Raw genomic sequence first — 27,112 nt, forward strand, 5'->3', positions numbered from 1 at the left:
AAAAAAACCTTTTTTTATTAATGCAAATTTGAAGAATAATGGATTAATAATAAAGCTGGGGAATTCAAAAACTATCGTTTTGAATTGACTACAATGCCCTTTCTCATTACTTCTAATGAAAAAACAGTGGTCCAGCAAATCAATTTGGCTAGAATAGTGTATAACTTATAACTTAACATGAAAAGTGCTGTGGGGTTTAAACTTTATTTCTTTTAATTAATTACATGGAAAGTGTTTCGCGTTGATTTTGTACTGAGGTTACAACAAAGCAGTGCGTAAACATACTGCGGAAAAAAAAACTGAATGCAGTTTGATTCGAAAAATAAAGCTTGATATTTTATGAAATGTAAATTAAAAAATATTTGGTAGGTGAAAAATTTCTAAGGATCTTGAGGTTCTATTAAAACGACCAACATTCATACCCTGCTATTTTTTAAGACAAAATTATATGTACAAAAAATAAAGGTTTGGGGGGAACTGTAAAAATATTCTCAGTTATTAGAAAACGTCTATCTGTAGAGCAACGTTGCTTAACATCGCAAAATTGAATCCAGCAATATGCATGTCAAAACTATCAAAACATGTAATTTAAAGGCAGAAACACCAATATATAAACCAAGAAATGAGTCATTTCTCGCGATCGAAATTGTTAAAAAATGTATCTATTTGACCTCATCATAATTAATGTTCATTTAAAAACATCCATATTCGGGGAATGAGCCTAAGAAAAATATGTTCGTACCACTTTATAACGAAAAATATGTTCATAATATTTTGAAACCGAAGATTTTTAATTTAAATTACTAACCGATTTAAACAATGCGTCAGTGTTTAATGAAAACCATGTTCCTATAATAATGTTACTATTATTAAAAGTAACTTGGCTGCAATATTTCCTAGACTCCTCTTGCAAAAAAAATTTTGAAAAAAAAATAGAACCGACTTCAAAATTGCTCTAAAAAGTGAAAAATAATTTTATTCTTTAAACACCTTCGATAATACTTTTAAACATAATTTTTGAAGTTGGCGCAAAAACGATCGATAAAATCATTCACAGCCATAACTCAACTACAAGTATAAATTTAACCAGGTCCAGTTTCTTCACTACCACATGCATTACGCATTGATGACAGCATATTTGAGTAACGATATAAATGTTTCGTTCCTAACTTTGGATGATTTTTTGATAAAAATATGAACGAAGCATGGTTACAATGGATTTTACTTTTTGTTTTTGCGCCAACTTCAAAAATTATGTTTAAAAGTATTATCGAAGGTGTTTAAAGAATAAAATTATTTTTCACTTTTTAGAGCAATTTTGAAGTCGGTTCTATTTTTTTTTTCAAAATTTTTTTATTTCATTCTTTTTAGTGTAAATGTAGATATTTCAGTAAAAGTAAGAAGTTACCTAGTAAGAAGTGCGGCTCTATATCACTGTATTGCTTTAGAAAAGCCTTTATTCAAAATTATCATTACAATTACTATTAATGTTACAGTTATATGGCACCAAACTTTTATAACAATGAGTTTCATTTTGTCGCGTAGATGAAGATAGCGAAGACAATGTGAAAGCCAAATGAAGCGAATACTCGTTAGTCTCGACTCGAGATCTTTATTCAGAACCACGAATGAACGTTACATCTCCTTATATACAACTTGAAAAAGTGCTGGAACTTTCCAGACTTGAAAAGATGCAGAAATTAATAGAACATTCGAGAAAATACGGGAAACAGTAGAAACGAAATTTTAGTAAAATTCACTTTGTCCTAGTCGGGATTTGAACCCGGGTTGCTCGTGTGGGAGACGAGAATTCTACCACTGAGCCACCGTTATCCACGGATGAAAAGAGCGAACTTCGCTACAATATGATTTTAATCATTTAATAGGGAAATTTACTGTTTTTTGCCCATAACTTTTTATCTAAAGAGCAAATATGGTCAAACAAAGTAATGGGACCTAAGTTGAGCCATCCTCTATCCATTAAAAAAAGAATCATCAAAATCGGTTCACTAGGTGAGACGCTATGAGTGGACAAACAAAAAAAAAAAAACATACATACGGTATGAACTGATAACCGCCTCCTTTTTGAAGTCGGTTAAAAATTACAAGCATTAGAAATCCCACAATTGCAAAATTTCCATCACAACGCAAGTGTAAACAGGCACCGCCATTTTGACTAGGAAGCTCTTCTCACCTCCAGAGAAAGCGAACTCACCACCTGCCACCCGGGTGAAAACGAGAATGCTCCTTCTCGGCAGCTAAAGTCGGCAGCAAGACGTTTAGGATAGCTTAATGGTAGGGAGAAATGGTGCCTCACGGAAAGTGATGTCACGCACGACGAAAAACTGGTTTTCTGATCACACTCACACACGTACACACACGCCAACGCGCATACAGACAGGTCTACGCACACACAAAAGCCTACACATACACAACAAATACACACGTCTCCGTTCAACAGGAGGATAGACCTGTTGGAGGGACAGAGGAGCCGTGGCTAGAAAAAAGTGAGTAAAGTAGAAACCGATGAGCAGGGTCCTGTCGCAACTCGTGATTGCGAAAAGCATAATTTGAATTCAAAATTTAAGAATTCCAATTAATTTTTTTTAATTTTTTTTTTTTTTTTATCGTTAGACGGATGGATTATGATAGCGTGGTTTTGCTGGGCGAGTTTGGCCATAAACAGCAGAGTTGCGGATTTGATGTCTTTTTTTGTTTATTTGGCGGAATATTTTAAATTGCAGTAAAAACCGCTTCACTCGCTAAATAGAGTTTTAAAGCAAATGTAAATTTAATTTAATGATTTGATGAAAAGTTTAAATTTCAAAGAAACTTTAATAGGTTTTTTTTTTCTTTTTTTGAAAAGGTGTCCTTTACAAAAATGGTTGATAGTTTATAGAATTCTATATAAAATCATGTAGAAGTCTATAAGAAAGTTTCTATAGAAATTATTTCTGTATAATTCTATTCGCAACTCCAACGAACTATAGTGGGCACTGTAGCCATTTTCTAATTGCGGACGAAAAAGGTAAAACAAACGCACGAGGTAACGAAGAAAATGCTAATAAGCCTAGTAAATTTAGTCTTGTTGATATTCTGGCCCACGTAGAAAGAAATGAGAATTCAAGAAACATTAATAAACGTTAGAAATTAATGCAAATTAAGCATTTCGTAGTTCTAAGCAGCCATTTCCACGATGCTGAATTCGATGTTTATCCAATTCTTGATAAAACTAAATAATAATTGTGGCCTAACAAGAATAACAATTAATGCTAGAAAATTTAATTGTATGACATTACGAATTATTGTCAAAAGAAGATGATATTCCTTTGCCTTGCTTGGCTAGCGCTAATTGTTTTGCATTTGTAGCTGAGTTATGTTTCTCAAATTCCCGAATTGGTATTTAAAATTTTTCTGCTTCGAAATCGAATGTTTCTAATTTCTGAGTTATGATTTAATTATGTCATGCTATGCAAATCATCAACAAAATTCTTGCGGATATATGGTGGTAGTTTTCTTTTCAGTTGATCTACCATTCTTTCTTTTTACTTTTCGAATTCTGTAATATTTCTATACCATTTAATTCCACTCGTGATAAAAATTAAAAATGGTTTAACTGACGTATGAAATCTCGCCAAGGCTTCTTTGCTCGCACAATGCTAAAACTATAACCCTAAACAAAGTCGGCGAAACCTTTTAGCTGAGAATGTGATCATTAAAGTAAATTCTTTCTCGGTTAAATATTTTTCATTTCGTTCTACGATAATTTTGCATACTGTCCATTCCAACTAAATGCTGCTGTAAAATATGGTTAGTTAAATTAATTTGATTGAACAAAAAAAAAATCCGTATTCTTACAAATTCACACAAAACAATATTTTTTTTTAACCTGGTATAACGTTATCCAAATTTATAAATCCAGAGTTTTCTTGTTTACGCTTTCACCATTTAACACTTTTTTGAAGGAAATAAGGAAAACTAACATTATTTTGAGAAGCTCGAGAATACAACTAAGGGACGAAATAATTTCTGTAGCTGAAAGCAGTCTAAGACACATTGATTGCGTTAATAAATACTCAGAACAAGCTGCCTGTGTTTACGTCAACAGACACTGGAATGCAATGTGGCAATGTTTTAGTTTTTTCGGCAGTTTTGTAAATCACCGCAAGGTAGCGCATTCGAGCGCTGGAGTTGCGAATAGATATATAGAACTTGAGAATGAAGTTTCTATAGAGAATTTCTTCTGTAAAGTTCTATAGAAACTGCTATAGAATTTGAGCATGAGGATTCTATAGATAATAAATTCTATAAAATTCTATAGAATATGATCATAAAATTTCTCTTACTATAGAATTTTGTAAAAAATTGAGAATTCGTTAATTTTGTTTAGAATTAGCTTTCATTAGTGTTTATATAATACTTCTAGTTTGGAGAGGTTAAAAATCCCTAATTAATTAGGAAGTTTAATCCCTAAAATGAAATAGTTTAACTCCTAATTAATCTATTTCATTTTAAGAATAATTATTTTAACAATTAATTATTTGTTAAGGTCATATTTTTTATTACAAGGGAGGATTGTATTATGGTCTTTAATAATGTTACAAATTCTGTAAATAGTAATTATTGTAGTAACGTAACCTGTAAATAGTTTCCCGTAATGAATATACAGCCCCTTTACATTCGGCTGAAGTATACGATCCCCTATTTTTCATTGATAAAATTTATGAATGAAAGAAATAAGAAAGTGTAGAACGGTGTAGCATTTTCTGGAATAGTTGAGAGGTCTCTTTCGGTGTGTATAAAAGCCGTTACGCAGGATAAAAAGTTAGTTTCGATTGAGAATTTGTACTGAGAGGGTATTAGCTCTGTTTATTGCGAGGCATTTCGCTGTGTTGTTTTTCGTATTTGGAAGTAAATACGTGTGTAACCGTTGAGTTTACGGTGTTGTGAGACCCTACTAGCAAAGTTTCTTGCATCAATCTTGATATTATGCTGACGGCGTCAATAGTGACGTGTTTCATATTGCATAAAGCTTGCATAAAGATTAAAAAGCAATATTACAATAACAACACGTATGCAACATTGTATTCATCTTAAAACATCAATATTGATATTACCTTACAATAACAACATTGCATACATGTTGACGCCGTCAAGATGTATTAATTTCATTCTGTTGCCGTCAAGGTAATTAGTACACAATAGAACAGGTGGACCTTCGTTGATACTTGCGCATGCGCACAGTTCTTTCTACCCAGCGTCCCTCGCATTGCTCGCACATCTTCCTCCTCTACCTACGATTCAGTCGGTTCAGAGAAGCTGCACGTGGCGTTGGCGTTGCGTTCTTTAGGCTTCGTTAAGTTGGTTGCTTAGTTATTAGTGTGGAATAGTATTGTTTTAGAAATAACTTATGAATGACTGATAACTGCATTTGTTTATTAATATAGTACTAAACAAGTCATATCGCAGACGATGTGCGATCAATGTTAGAAATGGCCGAAAATAACTTTTTTTGTCCCTAGACTTTGAAACAAAGGATATGAAGCCCAGAATTTCGTATTATCACTTCAATCTCATGCGTAAGATTAATTTTATTCAATGGTTATTTATGTTATTCTTTAAGATAAATTCATGTGTTTTGTCCATGGGATATTTTCAATGCTGACATCCATTTGGAAATGTACTTTATTGTATTTCTTTACTTATTTATTATTTTGCTTTCTTTACTCTTAAATCTTAATATATAAAAATCAATGTCCTGAGATAACATATATACTGTAACGGATTCGGTGCGACTTCCACTTTCTTGAAATGAAGACACAGTTCTTGATAAAAGCACAGGAAATTATTTACACTATGTACAGGAAAGATCGTCAGCAACTGCTAAATTATTCATCAGCAATTAAGCAATTATCACACAACACCGTAAACTCAACGTTTACACACGTATTTACTTCCAAATACGAAAACAACACAGCGAAATGCCTCGCTATAAACAGAGCAAATACACACTCTCAGTTCGAAATCCTCAATCGAAACTCCCCTGTTTATCCATCGCTAACGGCTTTTATAAACATCGAAGAATTTTCCACAACATTCTTTCTGCTTCGAGAAATGCGTAGACCGTTATCAAATTTTATCAATGAAAAGAAAAGGAAATAGGGGGTCGTATACTTTAGCGGAATGAAAAGGGGTTGTATATTCATTACGGGAAACTATTTACAGGTTACGTTACTACAATAATTACTATTTACAGGATTTGTAACATTGCCCCCTTCCTAAGGACTGCACGTCCCGGGCAGTACAATCCCCAGAAAGGGTGCAAACTTCTATCACAAGTTTACAAATATACACATTAATTAATAACTAACAGATGCAGAAAACACAATAATAACAAGAAATATTACTAAACATTAAAAGCAAAAATTATCTACAACTTTTATGTTATCAACCATGGTTGCTTACGTAATACTCATGAACTATGGCCATAGTATGGGGCTAACCGATCATAATGTACAACCCTAGGTTTTGCATTAGGTGATTTTTGGATCCTCACTACGACGTCATTCAGTCGGTTAAGGACTTTGTAGGGTCCATCCCAATGCGACTGCAATTTAGGTGAAAGACCTTTCCGTCGGATGGGATTCCATAACCAAACCTTGTCGCCTTCGTTGAATTCATGTCCAGTAGACCTTGTGTCGTATCGGGTCTTCATCTTCTCCGCCGCGATGTTGATTCGCTCTCGTGCGAAGTTATGAACGTCTTCCAACCGGGCCTGGAGATCCTCAGGCGATGCAGGCGCATCCGGAGGACGACCGAAGACGAGATCACAAGGTAGCCGAAGCTCTCGTCCGAAGAGCATCTGTGATGGGGCATATCCGGTAGTCTCGTGGACAGCACTGCGGTAGGCCAGCAGGAACAAAGGTAGCTTCTTTTCCCAATCCTGTTGATTTCTGGAGACCATAAGTGAGAGATTATTCAGGATTGTGCGGTTAAATCTCTCCACCATGCCGTCCGATTGTGGGTGTAGTGGTGTTGTCCTAGTTTTCTCAATTCCGAGACTTTGACATAGGCCCTTAAACACAGCTGAGATGAAATTCCTCCCTTGATCGGAATGAATCTGCAAAGGGGTTCCATATCTCGAGATCCAATGTTGGACTAGAGTCTCTGCTACGGTGGTAGCTTCTTGATCTGGAATGAGATACGCTTCGGGCCATTTCGTGAAATAGTCGATGGAAACAAGAACGTATTTGTTCCCATCAGCAGTTCTTGGTAGAGGACCCAGGATGTCGATCCCAATTCGTTCGAAAGGAGCTCCAACATTGTACAGATGTAGCTTCCCTCTGCTTCTTTTCTTCGGTCCTTTACGAGCAGAACAGGCGTCACAAGAATGGCACCACTTCTCCACGTCATCCTTCGCCTTGCTCCAGAAGAAGCGCTCCCGAACTTTATTGAGGGTTTTCAACACACCAAAATGTCCTCCAGTCGCACTACTATGTATTTCTTTCAGAACATCTGAAATCCTTGATCGGGGAAGTAGTAACTGCCACCTAGATGTTTTGCCGTCGTCAGATTCCCATTTTCGGTGTAGCACGCCGTTCCGTAAATGGAGCGAGTTCCATAAAGCCCAGTATCTTTTTGTTGCAGGACTGAAGATGGAAACGTCCTGCCAGCTAGGTCGCCAACTGTCACTTTCCATGAACTCCAAAATTGGTTTTATGTCGGGGTCTTCAAGTTGATCTTTTCGAACTTGGTCGTCACTCCATGGATCAGGTTCTGATGATATTGGAGTCACTGTCACCTGATAGGCAGTAGGGCTAGTCGTTCCATACTGTTTCTCGATTCGGGAACAATAGTGGCAGTTCTCAGGACAGGGTCTCCTTGATAAAGCATCAGCATTACCGTGAGATAACCCTTTTCGGTGCTTGATCTCCATGTCATATTCCTGGAGCCGCTGGATCCATCTGGCCTTCCGGATTTTTGAAGTTCAAAAGCCAAGTTAATGAGGCATGATCTGTCCGAAGCAGAAATTTTCGGCCGTAGAGGTAATGATGGAAGTGTTCTACAGCTTTCACTATGGCCAGTAACTCCTTTCTGGTGACGCAGTAATTTCGCTCCGACTTTGATAAGCATTTGCTCCAGTAAGCGATGACATGTTCATTTCCGTCAATTTCTTGGGATAAAACAGCTCCGATGCCCTCGTTGCTCGCATCAGTGTCCAGGATGAAGGATTTTTCAGGCTGAGGATAGGCGAGGATAGGCGTTGATGTTAAAGCCTCCTTCAGTCGTAGAAATGCATCTTCGCATTCTTTGGACCATTCGAACTTTTGCTTGCTCTCCGTCAGCTTATGCAAAGGTCGTGCAATGTTGGAAAAACCCTTTACAAATTTCCTGTAGTACGTGCAGAGCCCCAGGAAACTTCGCAGCTGATGGATGTTTTCGGGACGACTCCAACTCTTGACAGCAGATACCTTTTCTGGATCGGTTTGTACACCTTCAGAAGAGATGATGTGACCAAGGTAGTTCACTTCCCGGCGGAACAAATTACATTTGGACGGGCTTAACTTCAGATTGGCTTCCTTAAGTTTTTGCAGCACCTTCCTAAGATTTGCCAGATGTTCTTCGAAGCTGCGTCCCACGATGATGATATCGTCTAAGTAGACCAGACAGGATTCGTAAGAAAATCCTCTTAACACTGTCTCCATAAGCCGCTCGAACGTAGCTGGTGCATTGCAGAGGCCGAAGGGCATCACTTTAAACTGCCATAAGCCTTGTCCAGTTGTAAACGCTGTCTTTTCTCGGTCCTCAGGGTGTATCTCAACCTGCCAGTAGCCGCTCTTCAAGTCCAGGGTCGAAAACCACTTGTGTCCGGAAAGAGTGTCCAAGGTGTCGTCTATCCGTGGAAGAGGGTAACTGTCTTTCTTGGTGATTTCATTCAGCCGTCGGTAATCGACACAAAATCTGGTGGAGCCATCTTTCTTTCGGACTAAGACGATGGGAGAAGCCCAAGGACTGGATGACGGTTCGATGACATCATTCTCCTTCATCTCTTTCAGGAGGGTCTCAACTTCTTCCTTCTTGGCGAATGGTAGTCGTCTTGGATGCTGTTTAATAGGGGGGTGTTCTCCAGTGTAAATCCTATGCTGCGTTAAATTCGTACGGCCAACATCCTCCGATGCTGATGAAAACAGATGCTTGAAGTCGTCCACCAGTTGTTCCGCAGCAGTTCTTTGATCTTTCGTTAATGGTGCACTCCCAATTAACTTCGATGTCAAGGACTCAGAAGACATAGTCTCGGGGGAATTGATTCTTCTAATGATAAAGTTTACTGGAGTACAAGTTGCTAACACTTCACCTTTCCGGATATTCCTTGGCCTTTCACTCACGTTGGCGACTCTCACAGGAATTACATCCTTAGAAAGGTCCACAAGCGTAGATGCTACCAGCACTCCTTTTAGGCTATTGCTTAGGTTAGGGTATTCAATGAGTCCAAATCGAAAACTATTGGTTTCTGAAATGGAGCCAGGTATTAATGATTCTGACCTTGAGGGAATCGATAAATCTGTTTGGGCTATTATTTGATGAGCGGATTTTACATCACTTTCTGCAGGGAAAACGGCTATGTCTTCTCTCATCGAGTGCAGCTCATTAGTCTTGAAGTCGAGAGTGAAGTCATATTTCTTCAAAAAGTCCAATCCGAGAATGAAGGGGTCCGTGATATTAGCGACGAATGCCGTATGATGGTAGGTGGCATTCCCAAACACTATTTCCAAGTCCACTTTACCGTCAATCTCGATTTTGACACCTGTCACAGTCTGGAGACTTACGCGTGGCGATGTCCACAGCAGTTTCAATCCAAATTCACGAGCCACATCTGTCCTAACGATTGTCACATTGACTCCAGTGTCGACAATCAGTTTGCAAGGATTCCCATTTACATGGGCGTAAATGAAAAGTCCATCACTGCCACTACTAGAAGAGGAAATCTGCAGAGCTCTGGTGGTGGTGATTTCCTTCCCTCGCGTAGCTTGGCGAGCCGGACAACTCCTTCGCAGGTGTCCTTCACTACCGCATTTCCAGCACTTCTGCTCTTGTTTCTTTTGGGCTGTTATGCTGCTCAGATGTCTTGCCAAGTCACCGAGTTGTCTCTCGAGTTCAGCGAGGTGGGACGACCTGGAATCAGACTCATCAGCTTCCAGAGTTCGGATGGGATGGCGATCCACACGGGTTGCTTGCTGGGCGGCCTCCAACTTCATCGCATACACAACAGCAGAATTCAGGTCTTTGACATCCGCCATCCGTAGAGCTTTCTGGATTTCCGGATCTCGAACCCCGTCGATGTAATAGTTGAGTGCCAGGTTGTCTCGAACATCCGCAGGACAGTCGCAAAAAGCAAGATGAGACAGTCTCTCGATGTCCGCCGCTAGCTCTTGCAGGGTTTCCCCGGTTTTCTGGAAACGAGACTTCAACTGGAGTCGGCTGAAATCTTTCTGGCACTTCTCACCGAAGCGAAGCTCCAACGCAGATGTGAGGGCAGCGAAATCCAGGCGCTGGCTGTCCGGAAGGGTCTGAAGAATGTCCGCTGCGTCACCTCTCAGGGATGCTGCAAGATGGCAGGCCTTGGTAGCAGAATCCCATCCGTTCGCTTCCGCCACTATCATGAATTGGGTCTTGTACACCTGCCACGAACTTTTCCCATCAAATGTGGCCAGGTTAATGGACGGTCGAGCAACAGATGTGGGAGCGCCAAACTGTACAGAGCTGCTTTCCGCGGTCGCCAATCTCCTTCCCATGTCTTTAATTATTTCTTCCTTAAATGAAGTAAATTTCTTGTCTTCTTCTTCCAACTTATTTTCCACATTGGCGATACGCTCTTCCACAGTATCAAATTTTTCTTCCAGAGCATCAACTTTATCTCCCATTGCGGTTAGTTGATTCTCCATCATGGTTTTCATCGACGTTAGGTCACTTTTTATTTCATCTTGACTTGTAGTAATTTTAGCAGTTAAATCACTATTTAACTGTTCTTGGTTAGTCGCCAATTCATTTTTCAATTGTTCTTGGTTAGTCGCCAAACTTTCGGTCAAGTCACTTTTCACAGCATTAATTGCTGCCAGAAGTTGTTTTAATTGGTCACCCATTGCGCGAGTAATCACCATAAAAACAAAGTCTATAAATTCAAACAGTCTTTATGAAAAAAAAAATGTCCAAAGTCACACTTACTCCAAGAAAGTCCAGAAGAAGCCCCACGTTGGGCGCCAAATTGTAACGGATTCGGTGCGACTTCCATTTTCTTGAAATGAAGACACAGTTCTTGATAAAAGCACAGGAAATTTATTTACACTATGTACAGGAAAGATCGTCAACAACTGCTAAATTATTCATCAGCAATTAAGCAATTATCACACAACACCGTAAACTCAACGTTTACACACGTATTTACTTCCAAATACGAAAACAACACAGCGAAATGCCTCGCTATAAACAGAGCAAATACACACTCTCAGTTCGAAATCCTCAATCGAAACTCCCCTGTTTATCCATCGCTAACGGCTTTTATAAACATCGAAGAATTTTCCACAACATTCTTTCTGCTTCGAGAAATGCGTAGACCGTTATCAAATTTTATCAATGAAAAGAAAAGGAAATAGGGGATCGTATACTTTAGCGGAATGAAAAGGGGTTGTATATTCATTACGGGAAACTATTTACAGGTTACGTTACTACAATAATTACTATTTACAGGATTTGTGACAATGCATATACATATATATACATATATATATATATATATATGTATATATATATATATGTATATATATATATATATATATATATATATATATATATATATATATATATATATATATATATATATATATATATATATATATATATATATATATATATATATATATATATATATATATATATATATATATCAACGCATAGCCGAAACCGCTAAAGCTTCAGACTTGAAATTTGGCAGGCATGTCCGCATGATTACGAAAGTAACCACTAAGAAAGGATTTTTTGAAATCTCAATTAGTTCGGGAGAAATTAATTAAAACCTCTTAATTTCTGCGAAATTAAAACCTGTCATTGAAATTAAAATCCCTTATTTTCGAAGGCTTTCCTCCATTCAAATCATTATTCAGTACTTCATCTCAACTTTTGGTCGATAGCGAACTATAAATTTGATATTGTTTTTGTTTCTCACGTGATTCTTCGAGGCTTTTCTCAAGTCAAATCATAATGTTTCTGTCTTTTGCTTTCATTTTTTCAAAACTAGAAACGAAGTTTTTAAAAACATCATCACAGGCGGACTATCCTTTTGAAGGCAGAAGAGTGCAGTTTCCTGTTAAAGTTGGCTTTGCAATAACCATTAATAAATCACAAGGACAGACATTAAAAGTAGCAGGGATCAATTTAAGAGAAGACTTTTTCTTCATACGATCAATATTATGTAGCTAGCTCCAAAGCCAGTTCATCAAGCAGCTTAATAATTTTAGCACCAGGAAAAAAAATAAAAATGTTGTATACAAAGAAGTTCTTGCTTAAACATAGGTATAACAATAAAATGTGGATGGTCTGTGTTTGCAAAGATAATCAATACTTTAAAAGGATCATAATTTTTAAACGTTAATAACAGTTAAAGATCGGTTAAGGACAAGGGCATATATATATAAGGAGTCCAGGGACTCCGGGATCCTCCCAAAATTAGGAAAAATTATAGGTAATTAGAGGACCCGACAGACGTTGTTCTGTTCAAACTTTGTAAATTGAAAAGTAAAAAAATTTCAATAAACTACCAAGTGTTTGAACCGTTTTGTTGAAAAAAATAAGTAAAAAGAAAACGTTTTAAGCTGCTTGGTGTCAGAATGCGTATATTTATTACAACTTGATTTATTTAATGCCCACTGAGCAGTTGTTTTATTAACTATTTTTTCTCCCGTACTTGATGGTTTGTTCTTTCAGCCATACCCAAAGGATAAAAAGCGTCCTCAGATATTAAGTGTAAAAAACTAACTACCCATCTAGAACAAACGGGAAATCCCGTTGCAACATTCCCCATATGAAAAAGAATAAAACAATGAAAAAGATATCGTTTAAAAAAACGATAAAGGTAAAAACAGTTCTCTGTATAAGCGAAAATCACTCATCCCTCCCCCCCCCCATAACGATGTAAAATAAACGCTTTCTTCAACTAAAATGACTAAAAACTCTTTAAAAACGAAAAGCAACTCTTTGCAATTGGAAATAATTCGCCAAACAAACAAAATATACAATAAATTACATTAACGGTAGCTTTAAAATGTAAACAAATGATCACACAACTCTATTGTTTACAGCCAAAGTCGCCAAGCCACCACGTTACTGTAATCCAGCCGATCAGTGAGCGAAGCCAACTCCGACCGATTAGCGCTCCGATCTTTTGAACGAAAACTTTTTAAACTTCATATATTGCCTAATTTGTTCTTTCCACCAAAGATAAAGATCTCCCACTGCACTGATCTTTCGTGTACAGAACTACCCTGTTGTAATTTATCTGGACGAAAATAAAATTTGTTTCGTCTTTAAATTCCATCATTTTTTCCATTAATAATGTACTGATTAGTTAGATAATCCTTAGCGTATTCTTGACATTGGTGCCAAAACTCAGATGGATTTCAGTCGAGAAACAAATGTTGCTAAGTACGGACGGTACTTTCTGATCATTTGGTTAGGAAAATCTAAAGCACCGATCCGGTCACATAGTTCAACTACGACGACAGAACACACGTTTTGCGCGAACCTTCCAGTACTTTACTTGAAAATATATCACGGGACCTAAAATCGTTGCTTTTAAGAAATGGAAAGCTTCATTCTCTCTCTACGTTTTATCTATTCTCAATTGACATATCACAGTCGGAAATTTCATTACAAAAAGCAGAGCTGGCTTTCTTATTGCCCTTTGGCAACAGGTTAAATATTTATTTCAGTTCTCGCTCAACAATAGGTTAAAATAAATATTAATCATTTGGGAGGTATTGTGGGATTCGATGGGTTCTGATCTTGACACTGTCACTCAACGAACGATTCGCATTAACACTCATAATGAAATTTTAATTAATACTAGAACCTATGTAAAACAGCTATTTACATTTATGAAATCAAATATCAATTCTACATCTGCAACTACGGCATTTTCACAGCGAACTATTCGGGCGACCTTTTAGCGCGTCCGTCCATTCTCGTTTCCTTGGCTCTTTTTTCCGCTCGTCCCGCAGACTCGTGGGATATGTTATGTCGTGGATACTCGGTGGCGCCGGCTCTTCCAGCCATCTCAAGGTAGTCTGAGCGCCCCGGTCTGGGCTCCTACACTCACAACCAAACAAATTTTGTGAAGGCATCTATGACAACGAAAATATGTTTGTAGTTTTTGTGCGTACTTTCTAACGGGTCAAGGTGATCGATATGGTAAGTGTGCAGAGGAGAGTCCTCTTTTTCTATCGGATGCAATAATCCCTCTTGTTTGCCACGTTTACGGTTACTTAATATGCACGGAATACAATTCAATATGCATTTTTCTATTTTTTCCTTAATTTTATCAATGTAAAATTCATTTTTTAAGTTTTCTTTAGTGCGTTTTACCGAGAAGTGTCCCTTTTCATGAGCGGTTTTAATTAAACTCATTTGCATTTCTTCTGGTACTACGATTGAATCATTACCATTGATATATTTATAAAGAATATTATTTTTCACTAAATAATCATCGTACGGTTTCGACTTTAAAACTTCTTTAATTGTTCTGATATGTTCATCAGTTTCTTGAGCTTGGATTATTTTCAGAGTTACAGTATCTTGTGTAATCATGCACATAGGGTTTCTGCTTAAACTGTCAACGTGACGCATTCTTGTACCTTTTCTGTGTTCAATTTCGTAGTCGAAATCGGATAGCATTAAAGCCCATCCAGCGATTTTCGCGTTAATTTCTTTTTTCTCCACAGTCATTTTAAATGCGTTGCAATCGGTTATGATTTTAAATGGAATGCCCAAAACATAAATCCTAAATTTTGTCAATGCTTCGATGACAGCTAAAACTTCTAGTTCATAACTTGAGTAATTGCGTTCGGTATCTGTTGTTTTCTTACTCATAAAATACACTGGGTGTAACTGATTATCTACTATTGATTTTTGCATTAAAACAGCACCGTAGCCATCTATACAAGCATCGCAATGAATTTCAGTTTCACTTTTTGGGTTGTAAATAGACAAAACAGGTTCAGAAGATAAAATTCTTTTAAGTTCATTAAAAGAATTTCGTTCATTAATGTCAAATTTGAACGCAGTATCTTTTTTGAGTAAATCTCTCAATGGTTTAGCAATTATACTATAATGCCGAATGATTTTTCTGAAAAGAGTTCGAAATTTGTCGGCTGTTAATTTGAATCTTTGCAATAAAATGTTCCGAATATGTGAATAATTTTTAAACAGGTCTTCCGGTTCTCTAGCAATTAATTTTGCTATATCGGTTGGAAGTACTACTCCGAGTAAATGTGAGACCCACAAATTTCCTGGAACGTTGAAAAACTTCATTTGTCTCTCCACAATTGTTAAAAATAATGACACATCGTCTTTTCAGGGTTAAATAATGGTAAAACATTTTTAAAATAAATCCGCATCCGGTCAAAGTCTATGGGATTGTGTGTTACAACATCTCTAGGGCGGTTTTGTGACTCTAATTTTAGTTTTTCTAGTTCGATTGCACGTTCATCGGCAAGACGACGCGTTTCCCTATCGATGCGTTCATTTTCTAATTGTTTTTCCACTTTTTCCGCTTCTTCCATTTCTTTCCGTTCGTCAATAATTGTGTTTAAAGTGTTCTTTACAAAATCGAGGTCATCAGTAAATAATTTACATTTAGTAATTTTGTCCCGTAAATCAATTATTTTGTCATCGGCATTTACGTCGACGCGTAATTCTCTGGCTAAAGTTTGCAGATCAGCCTTTTTACCCTTGGACAAGAAAGACATGGCTTTTGTTTCGCTTTTGAAATTTTTCGTTAACTAAGAACAATGTAAATTATCTTTGCGATAAAATGAAAAATATATATATATATATGATTTCCGGGATGTTTTTGTTCAATGTTGAACACATATCATACATTCTATAAATAAAATATTTCAAAACCAAAATCTTCAGTAACAAAATGTAAACAATTTTTTTTTTAAATCTTCAACACTGATATTGGACATATCTAATGTCTTCTTTAAACAAAATACTTCAATTTTAACGACATCAAAACGAAATGTACTTTTCTTTAAAAGTTCAATGTTGAATCACACATCATAAATATTCTATCAATAAAATATTTCAAAACCAAAAAAATGCTTTATCTTCAATACTATATTGAACATATCTCATATTTTCTACGAATAAAATTTTCAATTTTAACTAAAATGACATCAAAATTGCAAAATGTACTTATCTTCTTTCCTTTTTAGCACCACTTCTGACACCATTGTGGGATTCGATGGGTTCTGATTTTGACACTGTCACTCAACGAACGATTCGCATTAACACTCATAATGAAATTTTAATTAATACTAGAACCTATGTACAACAGCTATTTACATTTATGAAATCAAATATCAATTCTACATCTGCAACTACGGCATTTTCACAGCGAACTATTCGGGCGGCCTTTTAGTGCGTCCGTCCATTCTCGTTTCCTTGGCTCTTTTTTCCGCTCGTCCCGCAGACTCGTGGGATATGTTATGTCGTGGATACTCGGTGGCGCCGGCTCTTCCAGCCATCTCAAGGTAGTCTGAGCGCCCCGGTCTGGACTCCTACAGTATAACCATCCAATGTTTAAATTAATTAATTAATTAACAAAAATGTTTCCGATTCGATCCATCGCGCTTCGAAACCATGCTTGCACACAAAAAATTTGATCAAAATTGGTCCAGCCGTTTAAAAGCCTTATGGTGACAAACGTCCGCACAGAAGATTTTTATATATTAAGATAAGTAATTATTATTACAGGGGATTTTCGAAACTAGGTGCACCAAGCACTGTTAACCCCAGCTAATTCCATTACCCGAGCAATGCCGGGTACGAGAATGCTAGTGTGTTATAAAAACTTCCGCAATTATTCCTAACTAGGCATTTTATGTCTTTATAATACAATTAGAAGCATGAATTTTAAAAATAAGTCAAGTATTACGCAAAACGAAGAAACTTTCATTTTTTAAATTAAATTGCGAGTACTATTAATACCTTTATATGAATTTCCGATCAGATGTCAGCTTTAAGGAAATATTCATAGGCTAGAAAACTATCTTGAAGAATAACAGAAATAACTAAAGAATGCCACGGAAATATAAGTTCGTTGCTTTAGGCACCTGGGGCCCTGCCCCTTATCCTCTGGTGTGGTATGTTGAAAGTTCCCCGGTTGGGGACATGGCTTTATTTTGGCGCAGAAGATGGTTGCGTGGATGTACTGTACGAGAGATGTGGCTTCCTCTAACGGGAGTACCATAGTGGTTAGCCGAAGGCTCTTCAAAGTAAATTTCAACTGAAGTTCTTCTTTATTTAAATAAGTTTAAGTTTTTTTTTCGCTTCCTACATATTTTTTTTAAGTTTTATACTTTTTCCCCCGTGGGGGATTTCTAGGCTATTTGAATGAATAAAAATAAAATAAAATTAAGACAATGATAAAATGTTGATAAGAAATTTAAAAAGAAAATAGTGAAATGAAAATAGATAGGAGCATGCTCCCAGCCAGAGTGTAGCACAATAACTAGAGTCGAAACGAGGTATGAACCCGATAAGGGATTCACTCACCCCGTTTCGAATTTGAAACTAAGCTAGCAGAGCGCGAGGCCTGCGAGAATTTGCCAGATCCAATGGATCGTAATTTGGAAGGTTGTTAAGTAGTGGATTGCCAACACGGGGGATGTTGTAGTGAAATTTCTTGGCGAGCTTTTTGCAAAAGTTGTGGAGCGTCGGGATGCCAACCTCTTCCACCAGCTTGTCCGTACGGACGTACCAGGGAGGGTCGCACGCCGCTCGAACCATCACTCTCTGCAAGTTCTCAACTCTGTTAAAGTTAGAGATTGCAGAAGTCGCCCATATGGGCGCTCCATAGGTAATAATGGGTCTTAGGCAGGACTTATAAATGAGCAGTTTATTATCCGTTGATAAAACGCTTTTTTTGTGAAGGGGACAATTTAGTGGTTTTTTGGAAGTGAGGTACTTCTTGCGTACCTCTTCAATGTGAGGTCGCCAGGTTAAATTACGGTCGAAAGTTATGCCTAAATATTTCGCCCGCTGAGACCAATTAATCGGGTCGGTATAAAGATGTAGTTTAATAGGAGGGAGCCCAGTTGTTCTTGTAAAAAAGCAGGTAGCTATACTTTTGTTGGCATGAACTTTGATTTTCCAAGTCCTTAGCCAGATATCTAGATGTGTTAAGTGGTTTTGAATTGCTGAAAAGGCTTGATAAAGTCCCTGAGCGGAGGCTAGTATGCAGGTGTCATCTGCATAAATGGCAAGATGCGTGTTGCCCATGTGTGGGATATCGTTTGAGAAAACTGAGTAAAGAGTTGGGCCTAAGAGGCTGCCTTGAGGCACCCCGGCCCGTATGTGTGAATTAAAGAATGAAAATTAATTCTCGAGTTTAAAGTGAAAATAATACAAATAAATAAATAAAACACCTTGCAAACGTGCTGATTTCATACTGTCATGTCAATGTATCCTGACATTTTCCTGTCATATCAATGCGTATGCAATATTACAAAATCAAGATCATCTTGCCTAGACCTTGATTTCATGCTGTCATGACAACATCTTGATATTATCCTGTCATATCAATACGTATGCAATATTACAAAAGCAGTCTACCTTGATATTTTCCTGATATTATGCTGCATACACCTTGTCAGTCAATATTGTGGCAGCCTGCTGACAGCATAAATGGAGTAACATAACAACATTGAGGCAGCATTAATGCAAGATGATTTTTCTTGCATGTCAACCTTTATGCAATACTGAGGCAAGATATTTTGCTTACTTGGTGATATTTGCTTAATTGCTGATGATTAATTTAGCAGTTGTTGACGCTCTTTCTTGTACATAGTGTAAATAAATTTCCTGTGTTTCCCTCAAGAACTGTTTCTTTATTTCAAGAAAGTTGGAAGTCGCACCGGATCCGTTACAATTGGCGCCCAACGTGGGGCTTCGTCAGGACTCTCTTGGAGTAAGTGTGACTTCGGACATTTTTTTCATAAAAACTTTGAATTTGGACTTTACTCGCGTAATGGATGACCAATTAAAACAACTTCTAGAAGCAATTAATGCTGTGAAAAGTGACTTGACTGAAAGTTTTGCCGCAAATCAAGAACAATTGAAAAATGAATTGGCGGCTAATCAAGAACAATTGAAAAATTATATGGCGGCTAATCAAGACCAATTAAAAAGTGATTTGACTGCAAGTTTTACTGCAAATCAAGAACAATTAAAAAATGAATTAGCGACTAACCAAGTACAGTTAAATAGTGATTTAACTACTAAAATTACTACAAGTCAAAATGAAATGAAAAGTGACTTAACGTCGATGAAAACCATGATGGAGAATCAACTAACCGCCATGGGAGATTAAGTCGATGCTCTGGAAGAAAAATTTGATACTGTGGAAGAGCGCATCGCCAATGTGGAAAATAAGTTGGAAGAAGAAGACAAGAAATTTACTTCATTTAAGGAAGAAATAATTAAGGACATGGAAAGGAGATTGACGACCGCGGAAAGCAGCTCTGTACAGTTTGGCGCTCCCACATCGGTTGCTCGACCGTCCATTAAACTTGCCACATTCGATGGGAAAACTTCGTGGCCGGCAGACTCTATTTCATAGCTTTATTTAGTTACCAGATAATTGTACGTAGTAAAAATACCCCGCGTTGGCTGCCAGGGGTTTAACCACCTGGCAGAGAATTGCTTCAGGCAGGTCAGATATGTGGTGTGACTGAAGCACACAACAAAGCAGATTGCCCTAACAGGCAAAATCAGGAAAAATCTTGTTGCGCAAACAGCGGGGAGAACCATGCAGCCTCTTTTATAAGGGCTGTAAGGCCTTCCCTGAACCCAAGATCAATTTAGGCAACCGGCGCTATTTCAACCGGGATACTGCCCGCGTTGACCCTCGCCGCTCTTACTCTAATACCACTCAAGGTATTTCCGCCACTGAAAATGATATCCATTTTAATAATTACCCCGAACAAAATTTCACCGATTTATTCTCAATTATCCAGGAAATCAATAAAGTTTTCAACATCAATAAACTCATCTCCGTCCTCAAGTCAATCCTCCCTATTCTAAAAAGCCAAGGCAATTTGTTAGAAAAATTATTCTCCTTAGTCCAAGTTTTTAGCAAGTTGGACTAATTTGCTTGTTTTTCCTTTCGCATTTTCAAGTACCTTTTTTCACCCCTCTTTCCCATGCATCTGTGTCCCCCTTAATTGTTCTCCCTTGGAGTCGTCAGGATCTCTCGATCGGCTTTCCCTTCGGCCAACCACAGCCCTTCGGGGAAATTTGAACAAAATGTAGCATACAAGTGGATGCGGGGCTCCTCCCCAGGTGCCACAAGCATGAATTTTATACTTCCGTGGCTATTACGATTTATCTTTCTTATTTGTTGCATTTATAAAGCTATTTTTATTCACACACAAAAAAAAAAAAATCAGCCCCCCCCCCATAGAGCGATGGGCACCAGGGGCGCCGACTTGGAAAAATTATTGGGGGGGCGGATGTCACCGGGGTCTAGGGAGTATGTTAAAGCATGCAGCCCGCCCCCCCCCCCCGCAAAAAAATTCAGATTTTTGTCCCTTGAAAATGCCAACTTATATATTTTCTGGTGCGTATACAAACAAACAATATGTGACACGGCATTTTCAAAGTAAAACAATCCAAAAATTGGTACACAAATTTTCTGCTTCAACTAGATCATGTCACTTGCCTTAAGTGAGGAACAATTTTACAGTTTCATTTTTTTGGGGAGTCGTGAAGTGCCATAGCTAGGCTACGGCACTATACAAGGTAGTGCACTTGACTTGCATGGAAAGGAACTCCCAGCGGCACCGATTTATAACAACTATTGGGGGAGAGAGCCATAACAAGGGTCTTGCCAGGGGAAATTTTCTAAATTTGAGATTAAAAAAAATAGTGAGTTTTAAAGCTTTTTATGCATTTTAGTCATATGATCAACATTAGAACCCCAAAAACTCGACTCTAGGTAAATCGACACTCTGAGAAACTCGACAAGCCGACACATTTTTTGGCTTTGAAAAAAAAAAAAAAAAAAAAAAAAAAAAAAAAAACCGCATGGTATTTTCGTAAAAAGCTAATTTAATTTACAGTAATAACTATGCTTTTAGTCTATTACAAAGCAGTGAATATATAGCTCTGAAAAGATTGAAATGATATTTAAATAAATCTAAACTATCATTAAAAGAATAAAGCATAAGAGATTGCTGTCGCACTGATTACTATAAGTGAAACAACTAATTTAAGCTTGCTTTGAATAAGGCTCAGAGTTCAATAAATGAAAACAATGTATCAAAATTAATGCTTTAAAAGAGTTAAAAAGTTAATACATATTACTTTATTAACTCTAATAGCTGAAGAAAACTATCACGCCTTCCATTTAATGTACAATTTAAACCCTGATATTTTTTCCAGATCAGCAACACTTAGATGAGAGCGCCCCCGCGACAGATTTCACCCGAAGATTCGCGCACTGGGACAAATTCTATGAGTGCTCTCAGCACCGTAACACTGTCGTTATTCACACCACTCGTTTTCAATTAACCTGTTTACTACCGCAATAGTTATTTTTTTAATTCATTACTGAATGTATTTAGCAGTGTAACTATCTTCAAACAAGAAAAGTAAAAAATACCAACATAATTTTGTGATTTTAGAAATCATAATATGACGAATAATGTTCTTAAATTATTGAGGGGGCTCTGCTCCCCAAAGCAAACTATTGAGGGGGCTCTGACCCCCAAAACAAACTATTGAGGGTGCTCGGGCCCCCTCAAGCCCTATGGAGTCGGCGCCACTGATGGGCGCCAAAGTTGAACCAACGTCTGTTTACATATGGATTAACATTTATTCCAACTTTCATCCAGAACGTAGCATTACTTCTTGAGATATGGCACTCACAATGGAACAAAAAGAAAGTTCGATTGCGCCACCCCCCTTTTCAGCTATTAACACCAAAATAGAATAAGCTCTTATACCCTCTAAGGGCTACATGTCGATAAATTTCTGCTTGATTCCGTTCATTATTTCTTGAGATACAGCAGTCACAATTGACGACAAAAAAAAAAAAAAAAAAAGTTCTATAGCTCAACCCCAGTTTGAGTTATTGATACCAAAATTGAATCAGCACCTGTACCTGTTAAGGGCAATATATGGACCAAGTTTTGTTTGATTCCGCCTGTTAATTCCTGGGGAATAGCAGGCACGCATAACTCAAAAAACGTCCCATTGCTCCACCCCACCCCCCTTTGCAGGAATTCACGCCAAAAAACAATGGGCACAGGTTCACATAGGGGCACCAAATTTCGTTCGATTTCATGCGGTTGCTATAGAGCGGCCACCAAAACTTGTCACACACATCATACGTGACACGCACACACATACACACAGACATTTTCCAAAAATGGTCGAAATGGACTCACACATCTCAAAACGTTCGAATCCGTCAAAATTCGAAAATTTGCACTTATCTAATACTTTCTTCTCTATATTAGATGTAGAAGAAGAAAGTAAAAAACGAAGAGGCACAGGTTTAAAGGGGTACATGCTCGAGGGCGCACAGGAGTGAGGGTGATCAGGCCGAATAGAGGCGGGCCAGCCCATGTACCGGCCCGCGGGTCATTGGCGCGCAGGACCTTGCCGCCACTGATCGTGGTGTACGTTCTTACGTGATTGCAATTTGTCCTTTGCTTAACATGAATTTTCTTTTTATTTTCTTAAAACATTATTTTAAATGTAATTGAAAAATTTCAAACAAAAATTTATTAAAGTAAAATCTCTCCCCCTCCCTCAAAACCAGGGGGAGCAAAGTCACACCCTTAAACCCCAAAATGGGAATATTGGGCGACGCAGATTGAGCACCGGGAACATTGGGCGCCTGGAACATTGGGTGCCCAGAACATTGGGCACAATGTGCTCGACGCTCAAAGTTCCCGGCGCCCAAAATGCTCGGCGCCCAATCTTCCTAGACCGCACACGCCTACACACATACCCACCTTCCCATGACTGCACACAGACACAAACACACATGCCTACACACACATACCCACACACTATCCTGTCTGCACACAGACACAAACACACACGTTTACATACAGACACACTCGTGATTGCTGAAAACTTTTAATTTGAATTCAAAATGTCAAAATTCAAATTAGTTTTTTTTTTTTTTTGAGCAATCACAATTGCTTATTGTTCTCACTTGACCGTCCTTGATGTTGTGGTTCATTTTTCAGCCTGGACTAAGGGCCTCTGTGGCACCACCGCCCACCGGCCGGCGCAGCTCCTCTGGTCCTGAGCACTGTCCCCCAGAATCCACTTCTGCTGGACGGTGGCGTTCATGTCCTACACACGCAAGCTCATACCCATTCACACTCACAAACGCGCAGGGCTTTACACACATACACACACACACACACCTACATGCACATACTTAAAAGCCTATATATATACACACACACACACACACACTCAACTTTACACACGTAACCAACCAGGAGGAAGGACATGCTTGGAGAGGGGAGCCGTTTCTAGAAACAATAACTCCAATGAGTAGGGTCTTGTCACAGCTCGTGATTGTGAAAAACATAATTTGAATTCAAAGTTTCAGAATTCAAATTAGAGTTGATTGGGGGAAGTGGGGGTCACAGGTCTTTTTCTTGAGCAATCACGATTGCTTATTGTTCTCATTTGACCGTCCTTGACGTTACGCTGATTTTATCCCCCCCCCCCGCCTTCCTCTGCAGCACCACTGTCGACCGGCCCTCACGATGCTGCTCCTCTAGCGAGCAAAGTCTCCAGGTTGCGTCCATATCCTACACACACACACAGGCATACATATACACACACCTATACACACACACACATACTCATGCCTGCACACAGACACAAACACACACTCATACATACACACACTCATGTCTGCATACAGACACAAACACACACGCATAGATAAACATACCTATACACACAGATACCTACACACACACGCCTAGACACAAACACACACGCCTACATACACACAAATACTCGTGATTGCGAGAAACATAATTTGAATTCAAGAGGCCAAGATTCAAATTAATTTATCTTTTATCTTTTTTTTTTTTTTTTTTGAGCAATCACGATCGCTTATTGCTTTCATTTCACTGTCCTTGATGTTGTGGTTCCTTTTTCAGTTTGAACCAGGGACACCAGTCCTGCACCACCGCCCACCGGCCACTGCAGGCGCGGCTCCGAGCACTGCCTCCTGGAATCCGTTTCTTCTGGTCGATGGCGTCCATGTCCTACATCCTACACACACACACACACACACACACACACACACACACACACGTACGCGCGCGCACACTCATACACACAAGCCTTTACACACATACACACACGCCTACGTGCATACACACATGTCTAGGCACACACACACAAGCCTGCACATGCACGCACGCGCGCCTTCACATACACACACGCCTGCACACACACACACAACTATACACACGTAACCGCCCAGGAGGAGGGGTAGGCTTTGGGAGACAGGAGCTGTTTCTAGAAACAATAGCCCCCAATGAGTCGGGCCCTGTCGCAACTCGTGATTGCGAAACACATAATCTCTGAACTCAAAAAATAAGAGTTCAAGTTAATTTTCTTTTTTAATTTTATTTCATTTAACCCTTTATTTGCGTCCTCAAACATGTGCGAAGGACTATTTTAACGAAAAGTAATGTTTTTTTAAAATATATTTTCATAAATGTCGTTTTCGTGGTTGTCCATAGTATTGTAGTTTTGGTTTGGCAGCTACAAGCTTATATGGTTTGTTGACGCCATAAGCCTAAACTGCCTGTGTTTGATGACATTCGGATGTAGGTCGTGAAGCAAAATCTCTTTGGCCTTGTAAGGCCTTGGAGAACCTATTTAAATAATTTTTATACAAAACATTATTCAATATATTTTTACTTAGATGTTTTAATATTTACTTAATATTTTTAATGCCGGAAGCAGTTATTAAACGCACAGCTGTGATAGCTCCCTGTTGCCTTTATTTTTTTATGGATGAAAGTAGGCTAATCTTACTTTAAATGACAGTTCAGCCAAGGTCGTATTCGTTGAATAAATTTGCAAATCAAATATTCTTACTCTCCCCGTAAGTATGACCGATCTATTAAAAAATCTTGAGTGTTCTTTTGTTAAAAAATAATTTATAAAGGGGATAAAAACCAGTATAGTTTACAGTAATAATTTTTTCCCCGCATATATGTCAAAATTCTGAAAACTAATTCCACGTGTTAATGTGTGTGTTTTGCTTCGAAGGGTTTATTAGCGGATTGTTGTTTGACATTTTATGAAGTTAATAATTTACTACTTAATTTGGTCACACAACCTGGGGTACCCTGTCTTCCGACGTGAAGTTTTAAAGCTTTGAATGCATCAGTAGTTTGTTATTTGTTATATTTGTCTATGGAATACTTTATTTATTGATCTGTTGGAATGAAACATCTTTATGGTTACTTCTAAATTTTAAATCGGAGAGTTTTAATCTACAGTTTTTTTTAGCTGCATATTTTTTGAAGAGTTTTTTAATTCGTAAGCGATTTATTCACTTTTTGCTGCCTAAATAAAATTTTAAAAGTTTTGTAATCTCCTCTAAACATATGTTATCTGATCAGAAAGTAGCATACTGTGATGACATGTGATAAACAAACTTGTGTAAATTTGGTTTCATTACAGGAATGACCAGGTTTTTCTATTGGGACTGGTAGTTTGTTCGTAAGTCTTTGCATGTATACTATACAGTTCTGTATCAGGAATGACAATATCACTTAATATCATAGAGATCTTAACTAAAAGTATGTGGCAACCACTCCCGAAGCACGAAATTGTCAGGGAGCCATCTTCAGATGGTCAGACTGAACTTCTCCTCCAATACTTACTGGTAGGATTCATAGCCATAATAACTCTTTGACTTAAAATTCAAATGTTTTATTTTCCATAGATTCATGTCTCAAGGCAATGACTATCAACCAAAAAAAAAAAACAGAGTGCTTACATATAAAGAGGTACATTAAATGGTTACAGCACTTTTTGAATAGAAATTTTGTAGTACAAAGAAAACAAGTGTTTGCATGAAAAACCAAGTATTTTTGGTAGCCTTTATTTAAAAAAAATAATTAATAAAAAGCTTTTTAACATTTTAAAGATTGTCGAAAACATAGAAAATTTAGTTTTATATTTCAAAATCAATTTATAAGGGAAACAAGGAAGTTATGTTCCAAGCTTAAAAGAAAAGTTTACTTTTGTGGAGGAGAAGGCAGGGCATATCAAAGGTTAACTTAAAGCGGGTTGTGTGCAGCACCAACCTCAAAATACCTGGGGAAAACACTGGACTGCATTTCAATTCATATATATAAGTGTATTTCATGTGATACTGAAGGTATTTGAGTTTGATTGACGATGTTTAAGCATTATTTAGTGTTTAAATACGCTGTAAACTTACAAAACTTTTACACATGTGTCAAACAGTTTTTTAGCTGTACACAACTGTCAAAATGTTTACACAACTCACTTGAAATATCACTTCACAGTAGTGGTGCATCATTTATGGTAAAATGAAACATTGATCTTTTTTTAAAAAAAACAGTGAAGCAGCGTTTATACGTTTTTGAAGGGACTGTAGGAGAAAAGTGCACAAATGAAAAAATGTATAGTAGGAATAGGTTAATGCGTATTTGACTTTGCAGGGACCAATTTTAAAAAACATATAATTGATAAAAACATATAAAAGAGAAATGTATAAATGGTGTTTCATTGTATCTAACTTTTT

General features: G+C 37.7%; 1 long non-coding RNA gene across 1 annotated transcript in view; it reads left to right on the top strand.

Annotated features, from left to right (window-relative positions):
- Positions 1-25,127: 25,127 nt before the first annotated feature.
- The window catches only part of LOC129233278 (uncharacterized), a 41,627-nt gene continuing 39,642 nt past the window's right edge, over positions 25,128-27,112 (top strand). The window contains exon 1 of the long non-coding RNA XR_008581448.1: positions 25,128-25,435. This is a non-coding gene — a long non-coding RNA (uncharacterized LOC129233278). The remainder of the gene's footprint in view (positions 25,436-27,112) is intronic.

This window comes from Uloborus diversus, unplaced genomic scaffold, assembly GCF_026930045.1.
Source record: "Uloborus diversus isolate 005 unplaced genomic scaffold, Udiv.v.3.1 scaffold_306, whole genome shotgun sequence".
Taxonomy (NCBI): domain Eukaryota; kingdom Metazoa; phylum Arthropoda; class Arachnida; order Araneae; family Uloboridae; genus Uloborus; species Uloborus diversus.